This window comes from Varroa destructor, unplaced genomic scaffold (genome assembly GCF_002443255.2).
Source record: "Varroa destructor unplaced genomic scaffold, Vdes_3.0 BEIS01000001.1, whole genome shotgun sequence".
NCBI classification, from domain to species: domain Eukaryota; kingdom Metazoa; phylum Arthropoda; class Arachnida; order Mesostigmata; family Varroidae; genus Varroa; species Varroa destructor.
Genome location: NW_019211454.1, coordinates 53,290,051 through 53,305,683, shown reverse-complemented (window position 1 = coordinate 53,305,683; position 15,633 = coordinate 53,290,051). Strand labels below are relative to the sequence as shown.

Here is a 15,633-nt window from a genome sequence, read left to right as displayed (position 1 = left end):
CAATGGTGAAGTGACGGTGGTTTTTTGAAAGTATGCTATGCGACCCAACCAGCACCAGGTCCTACCACGTCACGGTCTCGCTACAGCCGGCATTGTTGGGCTGTAAGAAAAACGCACGAGAGGAATGTGTACTTACTGCGTTATACGTCGTCCGGTTGTCGTTCATCCTCAACAGTGCGCTTCGTCCCACCCAGGGCAGCAGAGGCCATCATATGAGACATTGCTGTATACAATGTAGTGTGAGTACGCACGTAGATCCCTCGTCAGCTCAAGTCAACGATGGTCGTTCATTCGTTCGTTTCGCGCTGTCCAAACCGGTGCAGACAAGCATTTATCATAAAAACAGCGGAGCTTCTATCAGACCTCTTGTGTCACCACAATCCTTGCCTGAACCACCAACGCTGTACCAGCCCTTTCTGACACCATCCGAGGCCGGCCGCCAGCCTCAACTCACTGTCTGCTTCGGCAAAGCAGTCCCAACGTTCGGCAGTACCGCAGCTTCGAGGTCCCCTAACTGGCGGTTCTCAGGAAACGGGTATTCCCTGGCGAGAATGAACCATATCATCTCGCTGTCGTGCCTTCGAATTAAACTCATTAACCCGGTTCATACATTACCGCACAAGCACGATGAACTAAATCGAGTAAAAGTTGGCCATTTTGCGCCTCGTAGCTTACCCCGTTTTCAGCTGAAAAGCTGGGGAAGTGAATATTCGGGGTGGACGGCCAACGGCATCAGCGACAAACAGCCTCCGGGGAGCAGAACAGGAGATGTGGTATCCAGAAATATGGGCGATATCTTTGAGATAGGCGCCAGGTGACCCTCATCCGGTTCATCTTCTTCACCCCGTCTCGCTGTTCGTACTCACTGCCACAGGCGGCGGGAACCGAGAGGCTTCTGTCTTGCAACAGTCAACTTATTCACCTCTCCGGAGAGTTTTACTGGGAACAGACGAAGGCAACAAGCTGATGTTAAGAGACAAGAAACTACTATTCGTGCGTAGCAGATAGTGTGTTCCGACCTTAACTAGAATGTCAGGTCGACAAATGTCTTGAGCCCTGGCGGTTGGTCATGGATGTGCTGGACATGTGCGCATTTCAAACAAGCACACACGAAGCTATCAGCTTCCTCATATTTGTAATAGAACTCTTTTGCCAATAGATACAAGAAGCTGCTTTTCAAAAGAAAGCAGGTAATTATTTAGGATGCGATATGTCAAGAAAAATTACACTTTATATTTGCCTAGTAAATAATATCACATGTTTGATAGAAATCTTCAAGGTCAAAAATATATGTACGTTACAGGATCGATAGAGCTATGTGGATGAATTTTTGGGTAAATCCTAAAACAGGACAACATTTTGAAGGTATACTTTTTGGAGCAATTCGAATTTCAGTGATTTTATGATCGCCTCCGCTCACACAGTACATGCGGCCCCCTCTTAGTAGTCCGCTTCAATATGACCTTTTCTGCAATTTAGGTGAAAATTTTCCGAATTTATAATCAAGTCAAACAACTAACTGAATTCGAGTGGTTTAGGTACGTTTCAGATAAAGTATTATTGCTTGATTTGAACGGCTTCAATGTTCTTTTATTCGACTCACGTTCCAGTGTACGGCTAGCGCGTTCTTTCTAAGGAGGTTGCGTGGATCTGAACAACGTAAGGTCAAAAGCCGTCTTTGCCTTGCGGTGTTTCTATCGCATGAGTGAGTAGCAGTTTTTACCATTTCTTTTACGCCACTCTACTTCTTATGAAATAGCGGCGCCGGCTTATGTTACATATGCTATACGACCTGGCCTTCACAGTCTCAGCCCGATCGACTGTCGGCTTTGGTTTGTATAGTCAGTTCATATTCAGCCATTCCTATCCACACGGTCGTATTAGACCTGCATTTTCCTTCGACCCTTTCACGCTATTGTCAAAAGAGGACAAACTTTTCGTGATTGCATCTTCAACTATTTTAATAATATTTGTGCGACCCAGACAGCTATGGTATGTTCGTTTATTACACCGGGGATGACACAACTATAATACAACAAGAAACCACCCTATCCGACGACCTGTTCCGGCACTATGCATGATTCGACGTCGGCGACATCCTTCGGCCGAATCCGGCAATATAACAAACCGTAGATGCTGTTGGGAGAGCTGTGGGAACAGATGCAGGTGACATCCTTCATCTCGTATGGGATGCCTGCAGTGCGTAGCACTCGCTCACGCGGTACCAGTATGATTGACACAACAAATTGCTACCGGCGAACTGCCGGAAATTGGCTGCGGTAGATCCTTCTACTCTCTCCCTCTCAGCTTTCTTCGCTTCCTTCTCTCATAGACACCTTTTTACTAGCCTACCAGTCAAAGAGCCATGGTGGATTATGTCATGAAATTCATTGTCAGTCTATCGTATAGCAAATGCAGTTGAACGTCAACGGACAAACAAAGTACCAGTTCAGCTAACGGCCATTTATCCCCTACGGCCGGGTACGTACGTACTCTTGCATTGTATTGAAGACGAAAAGTGTATACTGATGATAAAGGCAGCACAGGCCACCCGGTTGTGTAGGATTAAAGCAATTTGTTCGAAATGAAAGAGGAGACCCAATACGGGTATGCGTAACCATATATATTCTCTTCCATTTCGGGACAAGTCGGGCTCGATTGGGTCGACCCGAATCAGACCTTTAATCGCAGAGTGTGAACTTTCTTAACAAGCCTTCGAGGTTAGAAGATCTAGAGAAATCAATAAGTTCGAAAAGCGCCACCATATGCACAATGATAGTCACAGTAACAGAGTGTACAACTACAAAAACTCTAGGGATACACGTGAGGCGTATGTTGAATTCCGCTATATAATAGGTACTGATGTTATGGTCAACGATGGTTTCGAGTGTCAAATTCGAAGCACTTAATTTTAGTAATAGTAACAGAGGCCCGGAAATTACGCAGTTCGTATAGGGAATTCGTAAACGGAACGGCGAGAGCCTGCCCTAGCAGCGGATAATCTAGGAAACTGCGGCGAAAGACAAGGAGGGGATCTTTCGCTCGCTCATTCACACAACCCCAACCCGTTTTGAATTTTACCTGGCGGCTTCTTGGAGTGTTCCTGTTGTTCCCAACACCATCGGCAATGCCTCGACGCAGCGCCTTCATTCGTATTGTTTCGCTGGTTTGCTGTGTTTCGAACTTTGGGCTGAGTTAAAGATTGATCCCTTTTCTGCATTGGGCGTGAGCACGTAATTACTAGCCGGTCGAAAGAACAAAAGGGAGCAACAAATTCCATTTTTCCTGGCGAAATCCCGACGCGTGCGAAAGTGTGGCGCCGCTCAAACCGGTTCCTTCAAGTTCTTTGCGCGCTGTGTGCTTTTACACACCAATACACCCGCCAACCATCCTACACATGCACACACGTTACATGAGTATGCATGCCGGCCAAAGATCAATCCCGCTTCCCCCTTCAGCTAACTTCCTTCGCTAGAGCTCTTTCGGATTCGTCGCGTAGCTGCGGCATTAGCAGAAGTAGCAGTTCGCGATAGTAGAGCACAGCCAAGGGGCAATGAAACTTGAATACTACGAACAATAGGGCAATCGTTTTGCCGAGAGTTAGCAGGCCTGGGAGTTGTAAGAAGGGCAACGCACACTTCTCATTTAATGCCCGCTGCCGGGATCTTCATTCACTTCCTCGACATCGGATGCGATGGAGGGGCCCCGAAGATCTTCTCGAGATCTGCACTTCTCGACACGCAACTGAACACTACTCGACATCAAATAGGTGGGCGCGCGAGATCGCTTTTCTGACGTTCGCTCGCTCGCAAGCGACAAAGCTCCACTAGTGATGAGGTTACGAGTTACAAAGAAGAGCCCCCCTAGACAAATAACCCTGATACCTCAAGTAGTTTTCTTTACCGAATATGCTTGCGGGGAAGCCAAATTGCTTGCCGCACCCTCATTCTTTATCATTATTACCTAAAATAAAGAGAAACAATAATGGAAAACTCGTTTGGCCGCTGCAGAAAGCGGAGTATCCATTGGTGATATTGATGAAATCAAATTTTCCTGGTGCAGAAAACTTTACATAGAATTCAAATAAATGCTTGATTTTTTCACACCGTTTTCTGCGATACGACAGTAATGTGCTGATGTGATTTAATGTTAATATAGTATCAATCCAATGGACATATCTCTCAATGTTATGTTACGTAGATTCGATGGACTAGACGGTATATATATAATTCGTTAAGTGAAACCTAATTTATATTCAAAGACGGTTTCTTCATGCAAATGCTGCGATATTACCCGGTACGATTATGCGACACCCATTACGATTCGCCTGTTGTGTTTAGATAAAGTAGAACTTCTATTTGTAGTTTAGCTTCCAAAAACACTATGCAAAATGTAGTGCGAGTAAATGTCAGAGCACGAATGTCAAGAAAATCCCAAGCTTCCTGCTCGGATAAACCCACATGCAGCCAAGTACCAATACTTACCAGACAAGATAGTAAATGGCATAGTTAAAAGGAAAGATTCCCTTTTGCATTCGGCTCGTCATCCGAATTTCTAATCAAATCTCTATCTTTTTGTATATTGAACCTTCAAACAACATGTATCCAGTTTAAAATACCAAGCTGTGACAAGGTTTAAAAAGTCTTTACGCGTACGTCTTTTTTTTACGTCTTTTAAGACAGCGTTGTCTTCACAATACTGAGGACAGTGACAACAAAACAATATTTGGGCGCGAAGCACCGCTGTGGCGCCTTCCTCTTTTTGTATTCGCTTTTTCCTACACCCTCATAGTTCGTTACTCCCCTAGATAGATGACTTGATTCCCACGAGTGCAAACTCGTGAAGCTTCACTTCACTTAGGCACTCGTCCAGGAGTTGCCTCTCTTATTGTCACGCATGTTTGCGTTCAATGCCGCCCGCAGCATGGTCTTTTCGTTTGTCTCTGATCGCTGGTCTCATTCCTGCCGTTCTTCTCATCGAGCGTTACTCTGTTGACGCGTCTGCAGACCCTCGCTATCGGCACATTCGAGTCAGAAAAGCCGTGGCTACAATGTTTGGAAGATCTTTTCTTCGTTGCATTCGTGTGTTGGTTGGTTCAGTGCACTCACCTGCAACGAAACCGAAAGGAGAACGGTATCAGCACATATTTTCACCCACGATTGAGCGATCTACCTAGTGACTGTCCAAACCGTCTCAGCACGTGACTCTCTCCGTCGCACTATTCTTGCCAATGCTAGAACTCCTGCCTGTTACTACTGCCGCGGTCTCTGCCGCTTCTCCTATAAGCTAAGTCTGCCAGCTGTTCCGCCGCTTTTCAGCCCTATAGCCCGAACCGACAACCGACGCCAACGAAAGCCGGAGTGGCGTCCTCAAGCTGCCATGCGCCTTCCGACGAAGTGCGGGACGACCAAACAGACAGGGCAGGCAAGTAGATGCCTCGTGAAAGTATTTTCCCTGCGCGGTGAAGCATGCCTCCTTACTTTGCTGCGTCCTTGCTGCTGCTACCACTGGCGTTTCTGCCAGTGCGTTCACTGCTGCTGTTGTCCTCGTGCAAGCGGTGCTACCTTCGCTACCGCAGCCACTATTGTTGCTGCTGTTTCTACACATCTTCTTCTTAGGAGTCTTCTTCTCCCTCTATACAGCAGCAGATCCAACTTCCTCTGTCCTTCTCTTTGGACGATCCTACTTTTGCATCCTACTTTTCCATGTGAACGAATGCCCTCAACTCTACACTCTAACTCAGTTTTGCCAAATGCATGTGGCCCTCTGCAAACCTTCTCTTCAGCATCGTCACCCCGTAACCCTTGCCATACGTCCCGTTTACTTGAGTTCTTCCTCTTTTCTGTTTCAGGGTTTGCCCCGACTCCGTGTGTTATCGTCTTTTCTTCTTTGTTCCACCATACCCCGTTTCAAGAGGATAGTCCACGCTACCGATTGTGTCTGCTATTCCCTCTTGTCTCTACTGACGGTCCGCTGCATTGGCGAGCCGGCGTCGGCAGTTGCCTCCATCTCAGTCAGTCAAGAACGAGTACGACACGCAGGCAAGCGAAAACCAAAATAAACGAAAATGCTTTCCGTGTCGTGGCTTCGCCGTGGAGTTCTTCGTGGCTGTATACCATTCTTAACCGCTTCATCACTATCATGCGCTGCCGTACTTGTTCGTTTTGCAACTGGAAGAAAGGGTAGAGGACCAAACCATCTTGTATTCAGATACCCACATGCTATGCTCCAAGCACCAGAAACTTGCTACCCCGTTTTGTTATTCCCGTGCCACTCCGATGTATACTTTTCTCTACCAGTAAGTTGTATCTTCACGCTTGCGCACGTAGGTAAATGAAAAATCGCGTACAGATATCGAAAGCACAAATCTCGGATTAGCTTTTTTTAGTCATTGTCCGCCATTGCTGTCTTTTGCGCTTCCTCGCCTTTGCCGCCCCGCTCCTACTGCTGTTGCCGTTGCCAGCGCAGCTAATGCCTTTATCCTTTGAAGCGGAACCTTTAGATGGACAGGAGCTGGCGACGACCGCATGTAGGTTGTTTTTCTATACTAGGATGTCTATGTATTTTATCTGTTTGGCTGAACCAAACCACTACATCGTACGCCATAGAACGTCCATTCAAGCGCGACAAATGTCAGTCTACGAGTAACATGCGATGGACGAACCGCCAGACGGAAGACGAAAGAGGACTGCAAACACGCTGCAGTGACATGAACACCGCGAGCAAACTCGATGGCCACAGGCGATTCGCACACAGCCAAGCTGTTTCTCTGCCTATATATCCATCACAGCGCACTCCACGCCTACTGCAGCAACGTACTGAAAGATCCGAAGCCAGAAAACCGCCGTGCAAGCCGGGTACAAACTGGTGAAACTTTCAATTCTGCCGTGTCTTCAGGACGCATTTAAATTGGTAGAGCAAGTAACGCGACCCTTTAGCTGGTAATGCTGTAGGCATCCCCGTTGGTCCGTCCCTCATCCAGTGACCTGCGGAAACATCGGCAGAGCGTCCTTCGGCCTTGGTCGACCTGTAGAGTATACGATTGACCGAGCCACCAATCAATCCTAGCCCTAGCCAACGTTTTTTGCTTACGATACATAATTTACCCAGCGGCCCGGCCTTTGTTCGTCTCCCCTATGAGTCCAAAACTAGACCATACGGGATCATGGGTAGAAAACGCCAAATATAGGAGCTTGACGATGTTCTTGCAGTTTGCAGTAATACTAGGATAGCGTCGAAGGATTCTTCACGATTGGGCATCGTATGGGTCACAAACATAGGAACTAAGACTTTCTGTGAGAAAACAAGTGTCAGATCGCGATAACTTGTATTCAAGCACGATATCGAGTTTTGACGAGAAGTAACTATTGCGAAATAACATGGTAACACGCGCTGTATCATATACGAGATAGCCTCTATTGTAAATTAAGTTGTCTAATTATGGTGTCGTCAATCGAAGAAAAATTATTGCTTAAATGAAATATGTGCCTGTGCAAGCTATGTCAGCCCAACGATAGCCCAAAGGGTAGCAAGATTAAGAATAATTTTTGTCGACTTCTGTCATTAAGGCGATCACAGAAAACGAGAAAGAACAAAGAAAACATACCCACATTGTCTCACGATCCCTAGACTCAAGCTAGAAAGAGTTAATTTCCTAAGGGAATTCAGGTAGGACTCAATGCACCGGGCAAATTTCTTATTGTGTCATATATGTTTGCTATGGCTTGCCTACGTTTGCTGATATCTTGCTAGAAAGTAGCATGACGGAGGCGTTCATCGATAACCAATAGACTTGCTTAAAACTAGAAAAGAGCTCACCAACAAGCCAAAGGACGATAGATATAACAAGCTGTGATATGTTGTACCGTTTTTAGATAAAAATTTAGCTAGGAAGCACGGAGTGGCCAAGCAGAATTATATTTACGAACGAAAATTACACAACATCATTCAGTGAATACTTTTATTCTAAACACTGTCACGTAACAAGCATAATGTAATCGAGCGTTCCTGTTACTTTTCTCAAGTGATGTGGCTAAATTCCCTACAACACGTACTATACGGTGCCACGTATTAAACTGAGATTTACAGACGCACGTATATAGCGTTTAGCTTCTGCCCTCATAACATCAATGATTCCAATAATACACACCTAATAATATTAGGTCTAGACAGAGGACAACTGTTAGCCGCAAGAATGCGTCGGACAATCTCAGTCGGCTGACAACATTTTTACAATGGCCACTCGCCGGTTCTGCCTGGAAAACTAAGCATCGGTACATTGTTGACCGATGGGACGGACCGTGGCTTCCCCTACGGCAAGTGACTATGGTCAATTGCGAAGTAGCACGTTTACTTAATGAACCGTTTGTAGCTATCACTGTAGCCTTTGTAGCCGCTGCCCTTGTCCTTCCTGTTGGCATCGCGGCTGCGGTTGTGTTTTGGTGGTTGTTCGATACTAGATTTTACATGCTAGGCAGGCAATGGCCTTGGCGTCAGGCTCATGCCAGGGGCGATATGTGCCCCATGTGTGCCGAACCGTTCAACAACGGTACGCGTCGTTCTGATAGTGTACATACAGTAATAGAACGTAATCGATACGGTCGGACCTTAGCATGTCTACATACAGTACAGGCACACAAAAACAAAGGGCGAGAAGGAAGCGTGGCGCCCAGGCCGAAGCAGCCGCAACCGCGATAACCAAAATCAAGGTAGGAACAAAGGCATCGAATCGCCTGCATACCTACTTGCGGCATGCCTAATGGCTACGAGTGTGTATGCACCGAAGTGTTTGCTAACCTCGACGCTATTTCGCGGAAACGTGTATACTTACTGTATGGCACAATTACAAGGGAACGCAACATCTACTAAGTGAGAAACAAGTTGACTAATGCTGATTGAAGCAGGCAGGTCGGCTTGTATTGAGTTGGATTAAAAAGCGCCGTTCTCAAACAACAGCGTGCTCAGCAAAAGTAGCTAGCGTACGCGCAGGAAATCAGAGAGGAACGCAAGTATGGACTGATAAATTTTCGTCGGACATATCCGTACAAGCCTTATATTACATTGTTCAATAAGACATTAAGTTATACTTAAAATGAATGTCAACTTTACCGATATCCCTTGAATGTCACTATAATCTGATCTATCGTTGTTATAAATATCGCCTAATAACTTGACTGATAAATAAGTAATCACAATTTTTAGCACAATATGACAAGTGTCTCTTCGAAAAAAATACGAAATTGTTCTACTTAGCTAATTTCGTAGAAAGGGAATGTATTTAAATAGATTTAACTTAGCCATATAAAGTTATTATACAAATGTAATACTGTGCATCTAGTTCCAACTTTCGCCGAACGTTACAATCAAGGACTGATTGTATCATCGAGGAAGCTCTAACAAGAGATTCCGTTAAGCCATCTGTCACACTTGTCGTGGGTAGCAAGCTGCGAAACGCACTATCGTAGAAGCGCTAATCTAACAATCACCATATCTCTAACACTATTCCGTATACATTCCTATACATGATAAACGAAGCTAGCGCTGCGCAACGTTATTTGTTAACACTAAATTTATAACCCAGCTAGACACACACAGACCTGTAATCTTGCCTATAGACCGACGCAGTAACGCCTGTGAGCATACGATTTCGACGCGACTTTGGTCTTCGCTAAAATGGTTGGCCGATCGATGCAGGTTTTACGATGTGGCTTGACACGCTCGATCCCAATTCGAATTTAATTGAATTCAACGGAACCCTTAACTTAAACTGAATTGGAAACCATATGGAATTCTAGTCGGGGATCAGCTGGCGGCCGCGGAGGAGCTGGGAACTAAGAGCGAAGGAGGGGCTTACAACCAAAAAAGATTGTTCACTGCTTTCTAACGAGCACACTATGAACACAGACTTCTTTACATATGAGACGGGAAGGGGAAGGGGCTGGATCTGATCATCCGATCTGGAATAGGAGAGAGAGAGAGAGAGAGCACGAGAAGTAAAGCGATCGGAAAGGGTATGTCGGGGCAAAATGTTTAGATACCAATTGCGCAAGAATTGGTTAGCAAATCAGGCGCATAGGGTTATCGTGATAACGATAACGTAGACGTTGTCGGTGGTTAAAATGACGGTAATGGCAGTTTTATAACAATCTAGGACTTCACAAAAAGATGTACTAGCTATATATGCAACCGCAAAACGAATCCACTTAGATGAATGGGCAGATTGGCCTGACTAGTGTACGTAGGTTAGGTTGTAAGTTCCTAAGCTTTGCGTACAGAGTAATACCATACATAAATACACGTAGATATGCGGGGAATACTCGGACTGAACCCTATGTTTACGAGCGGCTTACAAGCAGAGCTCATCGTCTGTCCATCGCCTCCTTAGTAAACGAAGAACAGGATGATCTATGCACATCACACGATTCTAAATTGGGTGAAAATAATCAAAGTCTGTAGGCGAGTTGGTAACTTGGCTCTTGTTTCTTAATAGAAAAATTACTTCAAAACAATCTCTACGCAGGGCCGATTGATCAATTGCTTATTAGATGTCAACGCACGGAATGGTTTTGGTAAAACCATGAAAAATTGTGTGTGTTTTATTTCATATTACATTACACCTGTGATCAAAGTGTATATATGGGCTAAATTTAATTATCATATTTTACTTATGAATAACGTCCACGTGGGTTATGTTTGCAGGAGGTTCCGTGCTTTTACGTGATAATGCAAAAGTACCCTGGACGAACAGAGAAATCATTAGTTCAATGTTATCGATGTCCGTAGAGGTTATGTAGCCACAGCGGTTTTCATTAGACAAACACAACACTGAATGGCGAAAACGGGCGTATTCATTTCTGGACCTTCTCTTCTGTCACCAAGTTATTATACCTGCCGAACTGGGGTGGAAAAACTACAAGTCAGCGTTTGTAACAGACGCGCTCTGACGACCCTAACGCAGCGACTGTCCTTGCGACGTGCAGCATACATGAGTAGAGGCAGAAACATTTACACACATAATTTTTTGATGATCACTAGTCAAGCACATATGCGACGAATCCTAAGCATCGGTGTGCATGTGTTTTATGGACATGTGAATCCTAAAGGCGGGCTGTGTCAGACGCCCACGTCTCAATTCGTGCATCCAACTATTTGCAGATGCATGACACTTGAGCGATGACTCAATTAATGCACAGCAGGAAGTTCAATAGGCTTTGAAAGTTCAGAGGCTTCTGCTCCGCAATGTTGGCAAGACTGGTACAAAGCAGAAAGAATGACATCCAGAGTCTGCGGTCCTTACAGTTGTATTAGACGTCCATTACAACACATCAAGTGTTGAAAATTACTCAGTTGAGTGAACACCAGTCAGAATTATTTGTAAGATCATATCTGCACTTGCGAAGTACTTACGAGCCAATTGTAGCTACAGGGAGCCTTTTTACCTATGCGTCTATAAATAAATATATAGGAGCCATATCGATGTACATAAACGTATCGGTGTTTGCATCAACCATGACTCGTATCGATTATCGTCGGTATCGGACTGGCGTAAGCGGCTGTAATCAGCAAGAATATCCTGTCTGAGGTTGAACAAGATTGATTTTCCACCTCCTCCGGTCGTCCATTTACCCGCTCAGTGATTCGTTCATCTACTACGGTCAACAGATAGCGCACAGTATGACTCAAACGTTCGCGGATTGCCTCGTCCACCAGCTAACACAACTAGGACCACTGGGCGATAACGACATCAGCGACGAGGACCACAACAACAGGGTCGTGACTTGGACACCTGTCTGAGCAGTGGCGCAGGACTACCATTAGCAGCTTGAGCAATCCTGTAGCGAGCGAGGACCGATTCTCAAACTTGTCTGGGACCCCGCCCTCGGCTTGCCTTAACCAGCCACTCTTTCTGTTCCTCGATACCCTGTTATACTCTTTTTCCCTTTGGCAGGGCCGGATACTATCTAACTTTCATTCTTCGATCGTCTTCTGTGGTTGTTTACTGCTTGGATCCCTTCGCCACAGCAACATCGGACATGTACGTGCAACTAAGCATCTGGCTGTTTCTGCATCGGTACAAACAGTAAAGGCGATGCAATTAGCAATAACGGTACTACGAGTCAGCAACTTATCTAGCCTCGTGTATCTATACCATAAATACGTATGTAAATATTATCAAGCGGTCCGTTTCGTAGTTTCAGTAATTCCTAGCAGCAGGCGGCGGTAGCGAACCAAAACCAACAGCACTAGCAGAAGTAGCAATAGTAGTAGCTTCGGTGGCTTATAGTTGAGTTTGACCGACTGGATACGAAAAGCACTAGAGAAAGCAATTCAGGTTAAAAAGCGGCAGTAATCAAGTACCGCGGATCAACTAGCAACCAGATCGCGAGTTGCGAATTGATATCGAAATGAAACTTGCTTAGTTTAAGAGAGGCAGAAAGGCGAAAAAGAAGGACTGACCACACGATGCGAAAAAACGAAGCTTTGCCTCATGGGCTTCTCTACGCAAGGAAAAAAGACAGAGCGAAGAAGGCTGAAGGGCGGAAAATGAGCCAAGAGATAAGCCCGGAAAGAACTTGCATCTAGCACTCCTTCCCGCACTAGCCACACCAATTAGCTGCCTCCACTGCCAACAACTCATTTCACACGTACATATGGGCCATGTATAGGGGACCCTGAGTCCCAAAACGACCAAAATCCCTCTACCACTGTACCCTCATCCAGTAGGAGGGATAATAGCAGACAGTTGGAGCTTTTCCGGGAGGCGATAGAAAAGCCATGATGGTTGCTAGGTTTGACTTCCTAGTCCGTTCATAGCTGCCGGCTTTGCCGACTCTACCAACCTGTATAGGACGGCTGCCGGAAGGTGGAATGGAGAGGTGAAACAGGGCGAAGGAAACGGTCGTCTCTTCGGAGCAAAATTGTTTTAGTGGAAGGGTTTGTCTGGAAAGGGACTGAAGGAACATAGGAGGCGTAATATACAACTTCATGTCGTTGCTGCTGCTTGTCCTCCTCCTGGTGGCGAGATGAAACTGCTCGGGCGATAGCAGGCCGAGTCAGGCAGGTCCCGGACACTATTCCTGCTTGGCCGCCTGATGCTCTTTTTTCGTCGTGCCATTGCTAGCTCTGCTGCTGCCACTGGCAGGACTGGCCGGTGGCACTAGCAAAAGCACAGCTAGAATTGACCCTTTCATACAGACTAGTGCGGACGCCGCTGCAGGCTTCATTTTGTCCAATCAACGGTCTATCACTATTTTTTCTTCTCTTTGACTTCCTTTTATCGTATCGTCACATCACTGTCTTCCCCTTTTCACCAATAGCTCCTCTTAGGTCGCTTTTGTCCAGCTAGAAAAACGGAGTAAATGAGGAATAAGGTAATCGGTGAAAAACGAATTTTTTAAAACTCTGCGTCTTAGGTTCATCTTGGCCGAGTGCCATGTACCAGGCAGACAACCGCTGCCAAGGGTCAGTCTTGCTTGCGATCGACAGCAGCCGGATCGAATAGCCTGGCTTGCTAGACACGATGTTCGGACAGAGTGACACCCTATAGTTCGTGGACTAGATATTTTGACCATATATTTTAATACGCAAAAGCTGCACCAGCAGAACGGACACCGTATGTACCCGGAAGGCTCCATACAATCTATATGTATATATTGTACCAGTTTGCTAACTTGTTTGTCACTCATGCCACGTATACCAAAAACATACATTAACCAAATGGATCAGTCACGGCTATTTATGTGATTGTCAATGAGCAGGCCCAAAAGCAGGTAAGCACAACAAGCCACATTACATCCGCTACGTCCGGGTTCACCATACAGCGTGTTGCCCTAAGGCAATACTGTCTTCTGTCAATCCGTTTACCTGCTGCTCTAAGCTGGCCTCTCTTTTTTCATTCATTCATTCATTCAATACAGCGTTTGTCGAGTTCCGTTTTTCCCAGAAACTCCCCAATCTGGTTCCAGACATGGTTCCATTGGGTTTTTATTTGCGTCTTCACGTTTACGACAAACAAGATATATATCGTGGTTAAAAATCATGCGATTGAACGAGCATCCGGTGTGGAGCCTGTATCTGTTGAATATCACAGCTTTTATCTTCTAACTCGGTTTCATCTAGAATGATGCAAGTCTTATTGTAATTTGTACAATTTTGGTAGCAAATTGGTAGCTTGCATCAGCATCATTATTCCCAAATGTGGCGTAACGCCTTGTGTACGAGTGAGTAAATAAGTGAGTAGTACGTAAACAGCTACCTGTGGTAGATGCTAAATACACTGAGCTCTCTTCTATTGTTTTGCACGGGCCAAAAAAAAGCGAATAACTATTACGATCGCCATTATACGAACTGGGCGGCCCACTTAATGGAATCCGTGCACGCTATTATGTTGGCTCGAGCAGCCGCTATGCGAAACTCATGCTGAGAAGGGACGCAGACGTTTGCAAGATAAACTGAGGAATCAAGCCGAATAGCGTATGTCGTCCAAGTGACGTGTACCCTTCGGAGAATGTACGTTTTCTGCTGTTAAGAATGTACGCGCTACATGTGCTTTCCCTACCGACGGACGTCCAGCAAACATTTCGTGCAATCCGCTCGCCTTCCGACTCGGGATAGAAGGCCGGCGTCATATCACAGCAGTATCTCCACTTCGCGGGACTTTATTATAAGTAAAAGTAATTGGAACGAAGACTGAAGGAAATGCGCAGCAGCGGTAACTAAAGTATACAATTTCTATAAATGTTCCCGCTTCCTATTACTATGGCTGTCGCCGCCGACTGCCGGCGTCGATGCCGCATTCGACTTCTACATCATGAGCTGCAGATCTTCTAGCGGGGGGTCCATTCCCCACTAGCTGCTGGCCGTGGCGCTTGTGCTCAGGTGATCGGCCGCCCGTGCACGATTTCACTACGTTTCGCCTTTTTCCAGCCCCCTATTCGTACCCCGTCATGGATGCTGCTGTTCCATCCTATTTCATCAGCTTTAGGTTCTCACTGGCATCGCGCAAAGTACCGGCAACACGCTTGCGGAATATTGATCAGCTAAAGACTAGGATGTAAAGACCTTGAGGGTGAGCTACTGAAAGAAGCTGGACGTCCGTTGAAGATTCGCGGCCCGTACTTGGACATGGAAAGCACCCAACCAAAAGCGGCAGCTGCAGCGACGGCTTCCGAGCATAATAAAAGACTCCTTAGACTTCAAGGACTCGACGTTCTCATGTCCTTCAGCGTTTGCCTTGGTAAGTGGAAAAACCACCGTTTGTTCCCTTGCCTGCCGCTTCAGCCCATTTCCTTCTTCTTTTCACTCTACATATATAAATACATATATATATATATATATGAAAAGAGAACAATGGCGGCGTTTGGCTAGCCAGCTTTCACAGTTAAATAGCGAGAACAACTTCTAAGCAGCGATCGCTCACTTCCAAATAACAGAGAGCAGTCCGAGCGTTGGAAATCAACTTTCCTGCTGTCTTGTAGTAGACAGTCCTATGCATTCATGCTCGCAACAACGTTGGTAATTATGTGTAATTTTTTGCAACGAAAATAACCTAATTTTGTTTGAAGACTGATGAAACATATAAGTTGGTACGGCGGAGCCATGCAAATATATCTGTGTATAAGCAAATATCTAAAA

The 15,633-nt window shown here is 45.6% G+C and overlaps 2 protein-coding genes across 2 annotated transcripts in view; both read right to left on the bottom strand.

Moving 5' to 3' along the window:
* LOC111249103 (uncharacterized) overlaps window positions 1-15,633 on the bottom strand; it is a 269,871-nt gene that overhangs the window by 201,049 nt on the left and 53,189 nt on the right. The gene's annotated exons all lie outside the window — the stretch shown is intronic.
* The window catches only part of LOC147758813 (uncharacterized), a 156,166-nt gene that overhangs the window by 118,234 nt on the left and 22,299 nt on the right, over window positions 1-15,633 (bottom strand). Inside the window, exon 2 of the mRNA XM_086977598.1 lies at window positions 137-939. The gene's annotated coding sequence lies outside the window, so the exon portion shown is untranslated. The remainder of the gene's footprint in view (window positions 1-136; window positions 940-15,633) is intronic.